Source organism: Lycium barbarum, chromosome 2 (assembly GCF_019175385.1).
Source record: "Lycium barbarum isolate Lr01 chromosome 2, ASM1917538v2, whole genome shotgun sequence".
Taxonomy (NCBI): Eukaryota; Viridiplantae; Streptophyta; class Magnoliopsida; order Solanales; family Solanaceae; genus Lycium; species Lycium barbarum.
The window spans coordinates 23,018,592-23,035,747 of NC_083338.1; the positions used below are offsets into that span (position 1 = coordinate 23,018,592).

The 17,156-nt window shown below is 40.0% G+C and overlaps 1 protein-coding gene across 7 annotated transcripts in view; it reads left to right on the forward strand.

The window, feature by feature from the left end:
* LOC132626352 (uncharacterized) overlaps nucleotides 1-17,156 on the forward strand; it is a 43,852-nt gene that overhangs the window by 12,180 nt on the left and 14,516 nt on the right. For 6 of the 7 annotated variants that reach the window (XM_060341193.1, XM_060341188.1, XM_060341190.1 and 3 more), the window contains exons 3-5: nucleotides 3,152-3,228; nucleotides 4,291-4,361; nucleotides 4,878-6,413. The gene's annotated coding sequence lies outside the window, so the exon portion shown is untranslated. The remainder of the gene's footprint in view (nucleotides 1-3,151; nucleotides 3,229-4,290; nucleotides 4,362-4,877; nucleotides 6,414-17,156) is intronic. The other variant, XM_060341192.1, reaches the window with a different exon arrangement.

Below are 17,156 nucleotides of genomic sequence, written 5' to 3' on the forward strand. Positions count from 1 at the left end.
TTTATTGAGTTGTTGTGCCTTGTATTGATCTTAAGAGTGCTTAAATCAAGTTAGCTGATTGTGTTTTCATAAATGCTGAGGAATGGTTGTTTTACCTCTCGTAATCTTCGAACTTGTTAAAACTTATTTCATGTGCTAGTTATGCTTAAAAGGAGTTAACTATGTATGAAGCTGTACTACTCTCATGTGGTTTGATTAAGGTTTGAGGCTTTATGAATTATTGTTTGATTGTGTATCCTTATTTGTGAACACTTTCATTAGGGATCTGAAAAGGTTTGAGGGTGATTAACTAGAACATTGAATTTGGTAGCTGTTTGTGTCATATTTTCAAAACAAAAGTTGAACTCTGTTTTCTCCTTCTTGTGTGAAAAGTGTAAATGAACAGGTTACTCTACTTTTGCCATAGCTTAAGTTAGTTTAACCAATTTACTAAAGCATGTAGTGTTACCTTCTTTACTGTCCCTTCCAGCTTTTGTGTTTCGTTCAACTATGACCTTCTGAAACGTTGCTTATTAAATTATCGAGATTATGCTTCATGATCAGTTTGAGTCAAGAGTTAATCTGCTAGTAAGCTCGTGATGTGACTGGCTGTTTCACTCCTTTTGATTTAATCATGAGGGTTGGGTCCAGTTGTGTTCTCATGCTAGTGTGTACTAAATTGCTATTTAGATTTGTGAAACTTTAAAACATAAAAGAAGGCTTTGGATGTGATCATGGTTTAAATGTTTGCGAGCTAATTTTTTTGAGACCACATACTAGATTTTTTGACGTGGGAGATCTTCTTATGATTTAACTAGATTATGGAAATAATTAGTATTTTTGTGCCTTATTTTAATTACAACGTATAGCATTTGATGTTAATTATTTCCATCTATGATTATTGGGATTGTAACTCTAATCCTTTTCTTTTCTTTCTTTTTACATGAACACCATGGGAGTTTGTTGGAGTTGTGGCTCAACTCTAATTCTGCCCAGGTCATAGGAGCAGTTAGCAGCAGATTTATTTGCTCGTGTCTAGCCGTCCCCTACTTTCGCGTCAAAAGAATCCACGTCCCTCTTCCTCCCTAAAAAATTTATATCTTTTTTATTACTATATGTTATTCGCACCCTTTGACTAACATCTTTTATGGGTTTGTGCTTGTAGTATTTTGTTTCTTGCTTGTTTGTGATCTCGTGAATGGCCGAACCTTGTCGTTGGCCACTTTTCCTTAGATATAAATCTTGGTTTAAGGATAGCTTAGGATAAAGAAGTGACAAACGTTCCTTTAACTTTGCGTATTTCACAGGTTGTAAACATTTTCTAACGAATAGATAAGGTCAGATTAGCTATCTAAATAGCTATCTATTTAAATCCGTTTTAACAAAAATTAACTATCTAAATAGGGGTTTCAAAAGGGTAAGATCCATATTTCATGGGTAATCATTTTCTATTTAAAGCTAACTTATGGAGCAGGTCAGATTCTTTGAGTTTAATTAAGAACTTTATATTAGGGCTAAAGTATAGTGACCAAAGTTATTTTACGAGAATTACAAGGTACATACTCTATTTTTTTTATATACATATATATACTATCCTTTTTTTTTTAAATCATCCAATCATCTTTACACTATGCGTGTCCTTATATATATATCACGGTACTTATACATATTATTATATTTTCCATGGCTATTTCTAAAAGTATAATTCTCTATACTATTTTTACATACGATAAATATACTTCATGTATATATTATTTTCTCATAAAAAATATATATTTTCATACTCTACATTATATATACTGTCCTTATGTACATACAATTTTACAACTCGAATTAATTACTTTCCTTTACAATGAGTATACCTACACACTATTATTTTTAACACGTACCATTTCTATTCTACCTTATTTCCGTCAATTCCCTTGGTCGTCTTTAAATATATGCATCTATATGGTACTATCATGTCATCAATAATTTTTTTTTTTAGTTACCCATGATATACATATCACGCATATACGTTATTTTCTTATAATATATATATATATATATATATATATATATATATATATTATTCTATATTATACATACTACCCTAGATAAAACAAATGTCATACATATTTTTCTCATGCACACATTAGCATTAACTACTTTCTTTATATATATGCATTTACTCACATAGTTACAATTACCTTAAAACCCCCTTTTTTACACGAGTAGTTTTGAGAGAGTAGTTTCTTTTCCGCAATTCTTTAAATAGGTGATAATAAATAAGAAATAATTAGATTATCCCCCTCTAGTATTAATTAAGCTAAGTTTAAAGACTGTCTTCGGATAGGCTCTAAGGATGCTTAACACCTTCCCCTCGGGGTAAATAAAACACTTATCTAGAATCTCACAGGTTTCAAAGACTAAAAGATGGAGTTTACTTTTTTTTAAAAATGATTTCCTAATATTTCCTAAAATTAGGTGGCGACTCTGAAAATTTGCAAAACCAGAGGAAACAGAGTCATAAGTTGTGAACTAGTTTTAATCCATTAAAAATAAGGCATGACAGCCCCGTTATCATCGTGGCGGTAATTGGCCTGTTATTTTATTAAGTGTGTTTTAAATAAGCCCTTAGTCTATCATTTTTTGTCATCTCGAAATTAAAGTCTTAGGGACTGTTCTTGGAGATATTTGGAAAAAAGTCTTAGAGGTAAATCTCGCTAATCCCTTTTACTATTCCGTTAATCCTAATCATCATGGATTCCCTCTTTCCTTTAATAATCCTTTAGTAATGGAAGATGGAACTGGGTTTTGATGAACTTTACTCTAGGCTTATTAATGATGAAATTGATGGGATTTATGCTAGATTTTGATGAATCTAAATCTATTAATCATATATCTTCCATTATTAGCGTTGAATTCTTGAATCAAAGAGTTAGGGTTTAGACCCAATTTTGGGGGTTTTGTTTGAAATCAGAAATTAGTCCTATCCTTTAGTCAAATCAGTAATTAGTGATTGGGTTATGATTACCTAGATCTTAATTTGATGTTTTGCTTTCGAATTTCCCATTTTGCCCTTGTGGGCCCCGTTTTCCCAATTTCTAGGGTTAGACTACTTTGGAATTGAATAGTAGCAATATTAGTATCATTCTTCATGGTTTCTAATCTAGATTTCGAATATGCCTAGACTACTTTGGTTTTGAGGCTCGGCGGAAGGGCAAGACAGAGGAGTGAGTTGTTGGTGTTTGCGGTTCGGCCGTCCAGGTAGGTTATGGCTTATCCTTGGTGAGACTTCGTATAACAAAACACATATTTAGATTATATTATCGGAGACAGCATGTGAACCTCCGGGTATGAAGTTGGGTTGGATATTGCCTTAGGTTGGGCCCTATTGTATGTTTGGGGCTAGCCACCCCGTTGTGTTGTGATTGTTGTTCTATTGTGCTGGCTTGATGCCATGAGTTGTTGATAGATATTGGATTCTGTTTTATCATCTTGATTATGATATTGTTGGCGTACCCACTGTTGGTACTTGTGATTCAGTTATATTGTTGGCGTACCCACTGTTGGTATTTGTGATTCAGATATATTGTTGACGTGCCTATTGTTGGTACTTGTGATATTAAGCATGATTATTAATGTTGATACATGCATTGTATGCACTCTCATTTTCATGATGCACTGTTGAGATACTGATGATACTTGATGAAACAGTGTGATGAGTTGGGCTCGGCTTTTACTTTAGTGACGTAATAGGTCGATATCCGATGTTAGTTCCAGAATCATTGATTGAGTGAGTGTATGGACTCCGCAGGTCCCCCACAGTAGTGCCAGTGAGAACCCCTCGTGGGTAAAGATCCGGGACATGTGGCACTTAGACTTCACGAGTCACATTGGGTTGTGCTATCGAGATGTCGATATTTCCGTCCGGAGTACATGTGTACACAACATTTGCATGGCATTGCAAACCCTGCACGCTCTACGTCTGGAAGATCTGCGAATCCCTCATGCTTATGTTAAAACTTTCGCATTGCATTCATACACTATTGTATTTCATTGGATTGCATTATGACTTGATTTTGAGATGTTTTGGTGTTGTACTTGTGATATTGGATTCAAACTTGATATATTCAGACTTGACACATTTGGGATTAGATGCTTTACTTAGCCAATAACATGTAGTTAGATTCGATTTATACTTGCTGGTTGTCTGCCTGTCTGCTTTATTATCTAAATTGTGAAAGCTATACTTAGTCGGCCGATGATGCCTACCAGTACTGTTGTTTTGTACTGACCTGCACTTGCTATATTCCTTTATGACTGCAGAGTATCAGGTTGGATCTGCTTCCATTACACGTGGCTGATAGTCGCTTTAGCATTTTCTTCGAGTTTCCAAGGTGAGCATGGTCGTTTGCTACCTTGAAGAGTTCTCTATCATTATGTCATATTTCTATCCAGAGACATAGACACTTTATGTATTATTATTCCAGACTTGTATTATTTCCCTTTTAGATACTCCTGTATTACTCAGACTAGACCCTGGGGCATTATTTTTATTTCGCACTATCCTACAATATATATTATCATGAGACCTACATATTTATTCTATTCTGTTGCTTGATTTAATTATTTATGTCTTAATTATAGTTGGGTTAAGGGTTCGCTTACCGAGGTGGGAGAGGTAAGTGCCCGCATGACTTATGCCAAAATGAGCTGTGATAAGTTGGTATCAAAGCCTTAGGTTACCCGGTCTATAATACAAGAGCATGTCTAGTAGAGTCTCGTTAATCGGTACGATGAGCTCCGTATTTATCTGCGAGAGTCTATAGAACATTTAGAAAATCTCACCTTCTTTAGTTTTTTCATGCTACTTTATTCCAATTGGTATCTGATTCTTATCTCTTCTCTCACAGATGGTGAGGACTCGAGATATTACGGCCCAAGGTCAGGTGCCAGAGCCAGCAGCTACGGTGGCACCCGAGGGTGAGCGACAGCAAGAGGGCGCGGCAGAGCGAGAGACCGCGGGGCTACCCTAGCCAGGGGCAGGGCTCCTACGGTAGGGCAGCAGCGGGAGAGGTCTCCGTCTCCCAAGCCCAAGTATCAGCCGGATCGAGGCAAAGCCGCAGAGGATGCTGTGCCCCAGCATAGACACAACCTGAGGTTACTTTTGATCAGGTTAAGCATGACACTATGGCCAAGGTTCTACTTCAACTTGATGCCCAGCAGGCGCAGCTAGTGTTACTACTCCCGGTGGGGGTTCACAGACCAGAGTAAGGGCGCAGACCACTGAGCAGGGAACTACGCGGGTAGCATATCCCGCCGTAGCTATGGCTCATCGCATTGATATGATACCCGCTCCTGGTGATGATATTAGGCCCATGGAGGGCGCTGTTATGACTGCGTCCCATCAGGACCTTGTTGGGAGATTTAAGAAGTTAGAGCCACCGAGGTTTGCTGGCACTTCGTCTGAGGATACTTATGAGTTTATTCTTGATATACAGGAGTTGCTGCACCGGATGAGGATCGTGGAGACCCACAGGGTTGATTATGTGTCCTACCAGTTTCACAGCGATGCGAAGACGTGGTGGAGGTATTTCATGGCTTGCAGACATGAGGGTTCCCCTTCTTTAAGCTGGACTTAGTATTACCGGGCCTTACCTTGAGAAGTATGTGCCCCGGTCTTTGCGAGAGGCACATAGGGAGGAGTATTTGCATTTTGAGAGGAGGGGCATGTCTTTGGAGTCCTATGTGACCCACTTTCTATATTTGGCCCGCTAGTCTACTCCTTTTATCCCTACTGAAGCCGATAGGATCAGGAATTTTGTTGGGGGACTAATTGGCTTTCTACAGATTCCTTGTCTTCAGATGTAGTCTATGGGGGCTTCCTTGTCCATTATCGAGCATGCTTCTATGGTTGAGGGGGCTAAGGCCCGTGCTTTCGGTGGTAGTGACAAGAGACAGTGTTAGATTGCATTTTTGGGGTTCTGGTTCGAGGGGCGCCAGTCAGCGTTCGAGGCTGCATCAGCCATATATCGGTCGTTTTGTGCATTCAGCGTTATAGGCTTCCCCTAGTGAGCCACCAAAGCAGAGAGCTTCTGAGAGTTCGTTCTCCAAACTAGTGGACAGGGCTGCTTCATTCGGGTGTTCAGCACCTGTGTATCAGCATTTGTCTCCTACTACCCGTTATTCTTATGGAGAGGTTGGGCATGTTGCTAGGAGATATCCCTGACCTAGGTGGGATTTTCAGCCGTCGAGGACTCCGACATCATCTGGTGGTCGAGATGAGGCTTCTTAGAGGGATGATGCTCAGTCAGGCCGCGGTGCTTCTCATGGATCTAGAGGTTGTTCTCAGAGTGCCAAAGGAGGATCTCAGGGGAGGCGTGGTAGAGCCCATTGTTACTCATTTACTGGTAGGCGTGAGGTAGAGGCCTCAGATGCTGTGATTTCAGGTACCATTTGCATCCATTATAGAGAAGCATGTGTGTTATTTGATCCTCGATCCACCTATTCGTATGTATCTACATTTAGTGCTGTCGGTTGGGATTTTCCTCGTGATAGCATAGATATACCTGTTCATGTGTCTACTCTGGTCGAAGATTCTGTGATTGTTGATCGAGTCTACTGGTCTTGTTTTGTTGCTTTTATGGGGTATGACACTTGGGTAGATTTGATGATTCTCGATATGGTGGACTTTGATGTTATATTAGGTATGTCCTAGCTTTCTGCTTATCACGCGATCCTGAACTGTCACGCCAAGATAGTCACCTTAGCCATGCCAGGCATCCCTAGGCTCAAGTGGAGGGGTATTCCTTGTCCCGCTTCGATGAAGATCATTTCCTTCTTTCAGGTGAAGAAGTTAATTAGTAAGTAAGGGGTGTTTAGCCTATTTGGCTCATATTCGTGATACGACTGTTGCATCTCCACCCCTTGAGTCTATTGCTATTGTGAGTGAGTTCGCGGAGGTATTCCCATCAGATCTGCCAGGTATGCCACTTGATCAAGACAATGATTTCTGTATTGACTTGGATCCGGGCACTCGTCCTATTTCTATTCCGTTATATCAGATGGCACCTACCGAGTTGAGGGAGATTAAGGAGCAGTTACAAAATTTGTTGAGCAAGGGATTCATTAGACTGAGTGTCTTCCCTTGGGGTGCTCCTGTGTTGTTTGTGAAGAAGAAGGATAGGACTATGATGATGTGCATTGATTATCACTAGCTGAACAAGGTCACTATTCAGAACAAGTGCCTTATACCTCGTATTGATGATCTGTTTGACCAGCTTCAGGGTGCTTTGGTGTTTTCGAAGATTGATTTGCGTTTCGGCTATCACCAGTTGAAGATCAGGGCGGAGGATATTCCGAAGACGGCTTTCAAACGAGATATCACCATTATGAGTTTCTAGTGATGTCTTTTGGGCTTACCAATGCCCCGGCTGCATTTATGACATTGATGAATGGAATCTTTAGGCCATTCCTTGATTCCTTCGTGATTTTGTTTATTGATGACATCTTGGTGTATTCCAAGAGTAGAGATGAGCATGAAAACCATCTTCGTTCTGTTCTTGGGTTGTTGAATAAACATAGCCTATTTGCTAAGTTTTCTAATTGTGAGTTCTGGTTGGAGTCTGTAGCATTCTTGGGCCATGTTGTGTCTAAGGATGGGATTATGGTTGACCCACAGAAGATTGAGCCTGTAAGGGGTTGGGCGAGGCCCACTACTGTTACTGAGATTCGTAGTTTTGTGGGTTTGGCCAGCTATTACCATCGCTTTGTGAAGGTTTTGCTACTATTGCTTCATCTTTGATCAGATTGACTAAGAAGGATGTTCCCTTCCAGTGGACAGATGATTATGAGGAGACCTTTCAAAAGCTCAAGCTTATTTTGACTATAGCTTCGATCTTAGCATTACCCGTGGAGGGTAAGGATTTCGTTGTCTATTGTGATGCCTCCTGTATGGGCTTGGGTACTGTGTTGATGCAGGAGGGTAGAGTGATAGCTTATGCTTCCTGTCAGTGGAAGGTTCATGAAAAGAATTACCCTACTCATGATCTGGAGTTGTTGGTTGTGGTCTTCGCCTTGAAGATTTAGAGGCATTATTTGTACGGTGTTCATTGTGATGTTTTCACCGAATCACCGTAGTCTTCAGCATGTGTTTACCCAAAGAGATCTTAATTCCAGGTAGGGCCGATGGATGGAGCTCCTGAAGGACTATGACATCTCTATTCTTTATGATCTCGGAAAAGCCAATGTGGCGGCTATTGTCTTGAGTCGTAAGGCAATGAGTATGGGGAGTTTAGCCCGATTGATTGTTTCTGAGCGTTCGTTGGCCATGGAGGTTCAGACTCTGGCCAACAGTTTTGTTCGCCTTGATATTTCAGCCCCGGGCAGGATTTTGGCTTGTACTGAGGCGAGGTCGTCTTTATTGGATCGGATCAGGACTCACCAGTTTGACGATGCTCAGTCGAGCAAGATTCAAGATAGAGTTTTGAGGGGTGAGGCCAAGGAGGCCTTGATTGATTCTGAGGGCATTTTGAGGATTAGAGGACGCGTGTGCATTCCTCGTGTTGGTAATTTGATTCAGTTGATCTTGTCTGAGGCTCATAGCTCTCGCTATTCCATTCATCCGGGGGTGACTAAGATGTATTGTGATTTAAGACAACACTGTTAGTGGTGTCAGATGAAGAAGGATATAGTTGATTTTGTGGCTAAGTGTGGGAATTGTCAGCATGTAAAGTATGAGCACCAGCGACCCGATTGGGTGCTTCAGAGGATGCCCACTCCCGAGTGGAAGTGGGAGAGGATTACTATGGATTTTGTCATTAGTCTTTTGATGACCCATGGCAAGTTTGACTCCATTTGGGTAATAGTTGATCGGTTGACTAAGTCCGCACACTTTGTTCTAGTTCAGGTTTCCTATACTACGGAGAAGTTAGCCAAGGTGTACACTTGGGATATTGTGAGATTGCATAGGGCCCCCATTTCTGTTGTATCTGGTTGAGGTACTATCTTCACTTCCCGTTTTTGGAGGGTGTTTCATACAGAGTTGGGTACCTAATTGGATCTTAGTATAGCCTTTCATCTCCAGACCAATGGCCAGTCCGAGCGGACCATTCAGGTGCTCGAGGACATATTGAAAGCGTGTGTTGTTGATTTTGGTAGCCATTGGGATCAGCACTTACTATTAGTGGAGTTTGCGTGCAACAACAGTTATCATTTGAGTATTGGCATGGCGCCTTTAAAGCCTTGTATGGTAGGAGGTGCAGATCTTCGGTTGGTTAGTTTGATGGATTTGAGGCTCGACCTTGCAGCACGGATCTATTGAGAGAGTCCTTTGATAGAATGAGTTATTCAGGCCAAGCTTTTGGCAGCTCAGGGTGTTATGAGGTTCGGTAAGAGGGGGAAGTTGTCACGACCCGACTAGGGACCATGACGGGTACTCGGAGCTGACTACCGAGCACCACCCATTATACTAATCATCATACTCATCTGAATGCATTTATTAATTTCAACACAACTAGCCATAAGAGAACCATCATCATTTCCAAAACATATCTACATTCGTCTGCATAAGCCCCTCGAGCTATCAAAATGATATACAATACACAATATGATCATCATGGGACATCGACTATCCACACGCACGTATCTACGAGCCTCTACTGGAGTACTAGACATAAAGACGGGACAGGGCCCCGTCATGCCCAAATATATGCACAAAATAATACATCAAAATTGCACCTCCGACGTAATGGAGTGCTCCTGTAAGCCTGCTGAGTAGCTCCTAGGAATCTGGGCCACCTCCCTGTCTACCTGTGGGCAGGAACACAGTGTCCAAAAAGAAAAAGGACTTCAGTACGAAATATGTATTGAGTATGTAAGGCATGGGTAATAACATAAATAAAATGTGAAGGACGGCATAAAATAAAAGACCAGGTATACCTTTTGAGATGTTCGTCATACCTACTTTACCTTTCCACAAGTATCGTGGAATGTGCCTGCATATACATATAATGATACCGTATCCGCACTTACACTTTAGACATTATCCGTATTATGCCATATAGTGGCTCGAAAGCATCCATATTCGGTCACGTAGTGGCTCGACAGCATCCGTATTCGGCCACGTAATAGCTCGACAGCATCCGTATTCGGCCACGTAGTGGCTCGACAGCATACGTATTCGGCCACGTAGTGGCTCGACAGCATCCGTATTCAGCCACGTAGTGGCTCGACAACATCTGTATTCGGCCACGTAGTGGCTCAACATATTCATATATATGTCATGCGCACTCGGCCATAACAAGGCTCGGTATATCCCATCATCATCATTATCATCACTACGGAGGTCTTTTATCAATATCATCGTAAGAGTCTTGAAGGTCGTAAATTCTAGTTTTCCGTAGGAATAGGATATTTCAGACATATTAACTGAATTCGTAATAAGGGAATTATGCTTCTATATCACCTGGAAGGCACAATCACATAAGATGAGACCAACCATAATTAATACCATCTTGTGGCAAGCTCAATGGTATCACGATAACATTACGAGCTTTACACTTCAGCCTTTCTAGAATTGAAATCATCATATATCCATCGTCGTCATTCTATCTTACCTTGAAGAAACAATCATTTTCGCTATCATGGTCATCATTACTGTCATGTCTCACTCTTGAATAAAACAATAACATAGGACGAGGTCAACTATCACGAATGTGATGAAGACTCATTTGGCAAACTCAATCATCCCACGAGGACATGTGGGACTTTAGTCTTTGGGTATCACTGGGAGGGGAATTACCATCGTAACCATTGTCATGAAGAACATTCATCAACATCATCATGAGGGCTTTAGAAATCATGGAAACCTAGCATTTTAGGAGTAAGGGCAATATAGAGAAAAGTGTGGGATCACAACATAGGAATTACCATCATATGAATCACTATCAATTATATCGCAAGGTTCATGAAGATTGTGAGTCTCTAGTGTTTCAGGGCTTAGAAGCGTTGTGAGTGTCGTATTTAGTGTGACAACAATGGAATCATCATCATAATCATAGAACATATCTCGTGACTGGTTCATAAGAAAGCTATTAATAATCATGAACATTTCAGCTTTTGGAATGTAAAGAAGTCATAGAATACATGGAAGATACAATACAGGGGGTCATGCCTTATGAAAGAAAGGGACTAGCCTTACACACCTTTTCGCCTTTCTAACTTGCCGGCTATACGCTTCCTTCAAAATTCGTAATTCTACATTCAAAGAAATTCGTACTATAATTAGATAATCGATAACATGCTTAGGCTTAAGCTAAAGCTAACGAAAATTGGGCATCATTTCCTTTGTTTCTACAACTTCCGCCATATGATGTAACAACTCCCAAACATCAATAACAACCTTCATAATATCATAATCAACAATCTTCATCAACCATACGTTATTCAATTTTCCCAATTCTATTTCAAGTCATCCATAACTAAAATTACCACACTACATCGTATTCGTCAACACCCCAATGCTTCTTCAACACTCTTGACATCATTTACAACAAGATTGTCAAGAACTATAGTTCAAATCAAGTCATTATTCAAGAACACCATAATTTCACACTTGAGCTCCATATTCGACTTTCTTCCATAATCTAAGTCTTTCAACCATTCAATATTATAAATAACATGTGATGATCATGAAACTCACCTTTGATTGTGTAGGAGCAAGTTTTGGATGAAAATGCTTCACTTGAAGAAAAACCCTAGCTCCAATCCAAAGAGATTTCTTGAATCTAGCAACCCTTAAGAGCTTCCTTGCACTTGGTTTCCTTGGATTAATGATATTGCTTCTTGATTTCCCTTGTATTCTTGAATATGAAATATGTGGAATGTTCTAGAGGTGTGGAGAGTGTTGGAGAGAAAAATGGGAAATGAAATAAAAGAACTTGGGGCCTTCTTTATAAAACTTAAAATAGGTCCTGATGGTATTATACGGACACATATACGGTCCGTATAACTTATACTGTCTGTATGTGTGACCATATATTTCTTCCAGTGGAGGACCCCTCTCTGGATAGGTTATACAGTCCCTTATACGGACTGTATAAATTATACGGGCCGTATAAGTTGGCCGTATAACTTCCAGTTTTCCGAAGTTGTTCTCGTCGTTCCGTTTGATCTCCGATCCTTATGGAACCTTCTTAACACTTGTTTAACACTTCATTAACAATCTAAGGGGTGTTATAACTCTTCTGTAAGACATCATTAAGTCAACATTAACTCGGTACTTTGCAAATCCTTTCCGGAACACAACGTATACTTCACCTTTCTTAACGAACTTTCTTCTCTTGCCTCGAACGTCTTTGGGAATCTTAATTAGAACCATTAAATACTACTTCTTACTTATAAAAACATCATATACTTCTAACATTGTGTTAGTCTATCTACCTTATGACAACATGAAATTTTCTGAGGTGTAACATTCTTCCCCCTTTAAAAACATTCGTCCTCGAATGTTAAGTTCCCAGAAATTCTACTGAAATTTCGCCAGATTTCCCCTATAATATGGCACTACCTTTCTGTCACAGCAACCTAAAATATGTCATGCCTCATAGGGCCACAACAATAATATCAACAATGGCCACACACAACCAAGAAATCATTTAAAGAAGTATTATATACCTGGGGACAATGGTGTCTCTGTCTGTACCCTCTCTCAGAGCAGAAACAATTTGGGTACCTAACTGCATATCTTCTTTTGTTTTCCAGGTGATCTCTTTCATCTTCGCATCCTTTCATAATACCTTTATCAAGCTTACATTTCTAGTTCTTAATTCATAACCTGGAGCTATTTGGGAGGGCAGTAGGAACTTCTCGTATTATAATTGTTCTGTAATTCAAATATCATTACTTGGTACAACTATGGGAAATTATCAATGCACTTGCGAAGCATGGACATATGAAAGTCCGAATTTACCAATTCCAATTCTGGAGATAAGTTAATTAAGCTCTCTAAATCATCCCGCGTGTATTCTCAGGAAATCTCTTAAAAATTTTCATGACTCTTTCAAAAAGAATTTCCACATCTCAACAATGCGATACCGAGGGTCACTATCGTTAAACTTTCGTATGCTTTTAAATAGTTTATCCTCATTTCAATTAGCTCGTGGCGGCTATTCCACTTAACTTCCCGTCTTAGTCTATTATTTTCTTCGAGTACCTTCTTATTCAATCCTCTTTACCACTTCATTGTTGACCTTCTTACTACACCCTTCTCCTATCATTCATATTCCCATTTCATCACCGTAACAGTATTTAGTACCCAACTCTATTTTCCAAAACAGATGTGTCTGATTATTAATATTCTCTCTCTTCTTCATTACCTGAACACTCTTTCTTTAGACAAGTCTCTCTTAGACTACAAGTTCATCTCGTCAAATGAGGACACATTTTATATCCACCTATACCTTTCCCATTCCCTTTTCCACCATACAATTAATTCCTTTAGAACATCTCATTTTCTTCGTTGACTATGCAGCCTCGTATTACTAGCTCAATAGTCCTGTAATGGTAAACTTCTAAAGTGCTATAACTCATGTCTCGTATATTTTATTTACACTGTATCTTTACAAAAAATATTGACACTATAGCCTATACAATAAGGAAAGCTTTCATTGGTAACCAACTTACTCGTTAGCGTACATCATTCTCTTACTTTTTTCTAACTAACCTTATCTTTTCTCTAACATTCAAACAATAACTATCTTGGAAGTTCTGCTCTCCATACCTTGCTTCTCTCAACCTTGAATACTATCATCCTTACAACCCCCTTTTTTTTTGGTCTCATCGGTATTACTTTAAAAAGTGTCTCATGAAAATTGCAGATTATGGATCAATACTATCCTCGAGGATGTATAAACATTGTTACTACAACATATCATGATTTACCAATTACTTAAAACCTCTCAATTCATACTTGCTTAATTTAAATATTTCACTTTATCAAAGATACAGATATACCTATGACAACATTGGGGAAGGACTCTAGATCATGACGCTCAGCTAATGCATACATACGGTGCTGAGGAGCACTTAAACAAGGGGCTCCCCCGCTGCCCCTACCCTGACCTACTAGTGTCTGGGAGCCTTGCCCCGGAGGGCGCATGGATGATGAAGAACCAGCTGTGGATCCTGTGGGATGAACCGCACGCCTACCACCTCGAAATGGGCACTCCCTCATAATATGACCTGACTGGCCGCAAACATAGCAAACATCCAAACCCAATCAGCACTGTCCCCAATGTAGCTTACCGCACTGGGTACATTGTGGTATAGATGGTCTCATCTGGCCTGAATCACTCCTATACTGAGAACCCAACTCCTTGAAACTCCGACCCGGTTTAGAACGAATAGGGTGGTCGGACCTCTGGCCTGCAAGTCGTGAAGGTGCACTAGTCGTTGAGTAGCATGTGTGTCTAGAATGATGCTGCCTCTTAACGAACTTTCTTCTCTTGCCTCAAACGTCTTTGGGAATCTTAATTAGAACCATTAAATACTACTTCTTACTTATAAAAACATTATATACTTCTCACACTGCGTTAGTCTATCTACCTTATGAAAACATGAAATTTTCCGAGGTGTAACACCTTCCGCTATAGGGAGTACGCCACAACGGATACCTATCCGCTAGGCGACTCGCTATAGTTCCATCCTACACACTATAACGATCGGTCCCTGGCTACAGCAGGACCGCTACCGTGAGCTTGGTGTCGCTGCAGCGGACACAATATACCAAAAAATCCTGGTTTTGACAAAGTTCAATCCGAAATCCAACTATCACCCAAGGCCTCACAGATATAAAACAACCATGCAAACATACATAAAAACGTGTTACTAACCAATCCGTGGCCTCACAATTTCCAGCAGGGGTCTATTTGGCCAAGTAAACCCCCAATGGCCTAAAGCCAAGTTTCCAATCCAAGTCCCAAAACGCCTCCCAGTGCCTTGGGATCTGAACTGAACATCTCACCTAGTCATAAACAGTCATCTGGACTTCTTAGAATGGACGGAATTTAAAAAAAGGTTCATTTACCCAAAAGTCAACTCTGAGTCAAACATATCTCACTTTAAGGCTCAAACTTCCAAAAGTCACACTAAAACTCGCCCGATGACCTCGGGAAAGGGTCAACATGGGTAAAAGGGTCAATAGTACTATAACGACCAATCGGGTCGATTAACTTCACAAAATCGACGAATTTTTGAAAAGGGTCCGTTTACCCAAAAGTTAACTATTGGTCAAAGGTTTTTCCCTCTAAGGTTCTAATTCTCATAATTCACAATAAAACTTGCTCGATAACCTCGAGAACTGTGTCACCCATCCTCACTGGTCAAAATCATACTAACAAGGCTCAAGGAAGGGTCAACGAGGGTAAATGGGTCAAAAGTGCAATAACGACTAAACGGGTCGTTACAGAATCTTCTAATCCACTAAAAAATCCAAGTTCAAGAAACCTAGATTAACCCATTAGAGAAATCCATTTTAATGTTGAGATAGGAGTTAAAATAACTTACCCAAGTTAAACAATATGCTAATCTTGTACATTAACCTAAGGCTCGAATTTATGTAAGTCATTTACCCACCTAGTGTTTTCAAGTCCAAAACAAAAAGGGAGTTTTTCACCCAAAACCAAAACACAACTAGATGCCAACCGAAAGAAGAACAAAGCTAGAATGAATTAAAGAAATGAGGGTTAGAACTTACCCATTTCCAAGGACTCGAGGAATCCTCTGAATTTCCTCTAACATAAGCTAAGGAAATGAGATTGGGTGGAAATGAGGTCCAATCCCGAATTGGGGAAATAAATGCTAGGTCTGTTCAGCAACATCCGCTAGTGCGGAGCTTTCTTCGCAGAGGTGAGGCTGCATCGACGGATAACCATCTGTAGGCATGAGTCTATTAATCCAGTCAGCTTCCTGCAAAAGCAGAATAAGAACCACGAAAGAGGGCTCGCAGATGTTGCCCAAACATGAGCGGGGCGAGCTGCCTTAAAAAGAATTGGAATTTTCCACCAATTTTCCAAAGTTGTTGAAGATCAAACCTTACCCGTAATTTACTTAGGGAACACAAAATTTCTCAGGACCACGCCACTTATTCTTTCCGGTCAAAATATATAAAAAAATAAAAAATAAAACCTTGAGAAGGTGTTTTTTTGAAGTAATAGGGGAAAATTTCATAACGATAGAACGGGTCGTTACAATGTCCAAGAAGAGGGGTTGCAGTACCTCCCTCATTCTTAATTGGACTCTTAGGCAGCTTTCTCTCTGAATCACTATTCTGCAAGACTTGAAATGTGTTCTGATTACTTCCCCATCCCACACCTCCCCCCCCCCCCCCCCTTAATTTTTTGTTGACTAACTTTCTTACTTCCACAAGTTTGGCCCTGAATCTGCACCTTATTCTTATGTCCACCTTGTGCCATCAATGAGCCCGTTTGGATTGACTTATAAGTTGCTTTTAAGCTGTTTTCAACTTTTTTGAGTGTTTGGTTAGCCAGCTTAAAGTCATTTTGTACTTAAAATAAGTCCAAAAAAATAATTGGGCCTGTTTAGCTTAGCTTATCTAAAGTAGCTTATAAGTTAGAAATAACTTATAAGCCAAAAAAAATAAGTTGGGCAGCACAATTTTTTTTTTTTGGACTTATAAGCTGTTTCCAGGTTATAAGCTGTTTTTTTTAAGTCCATCCAAACAGGCTCAATGTTGTATTCCTTGCAGGATTGGTAAGAGTGACCCATCCAAAGTTTGGTTTCCCCATTGGCTGCTGAGTCTTTGCTTGCTCCACCTTCCCTTTACCTTTCTCTGCCTCCTTATCACTTGGTTTATGTACTTCCCTTTATTTCCCTATATTTGCACCTTCTTGCCTTGTTCCTGAGTTGGATGAGTGATCTTCTTCTTTCTACAATCCTCCTCTCCATGTTCATATTTTTGCTCCACTAGATTGCCCCCTCATTCCTAAAGTACACTTTATCAGGTAGTTTAGCCTTGATGATACCTTAATCAGGAGCCTTGCAAAATTGAGTTCTAGCTTCTTCTCAGTATGATACCTTTGGAGTTTTCCAATTAGACTTCCTATTTGTCCAAGCCCTTTTTGACTCCAATACTTGAATTCTAAACTAGGCAGTTTAACCCAAATGGGGACTGC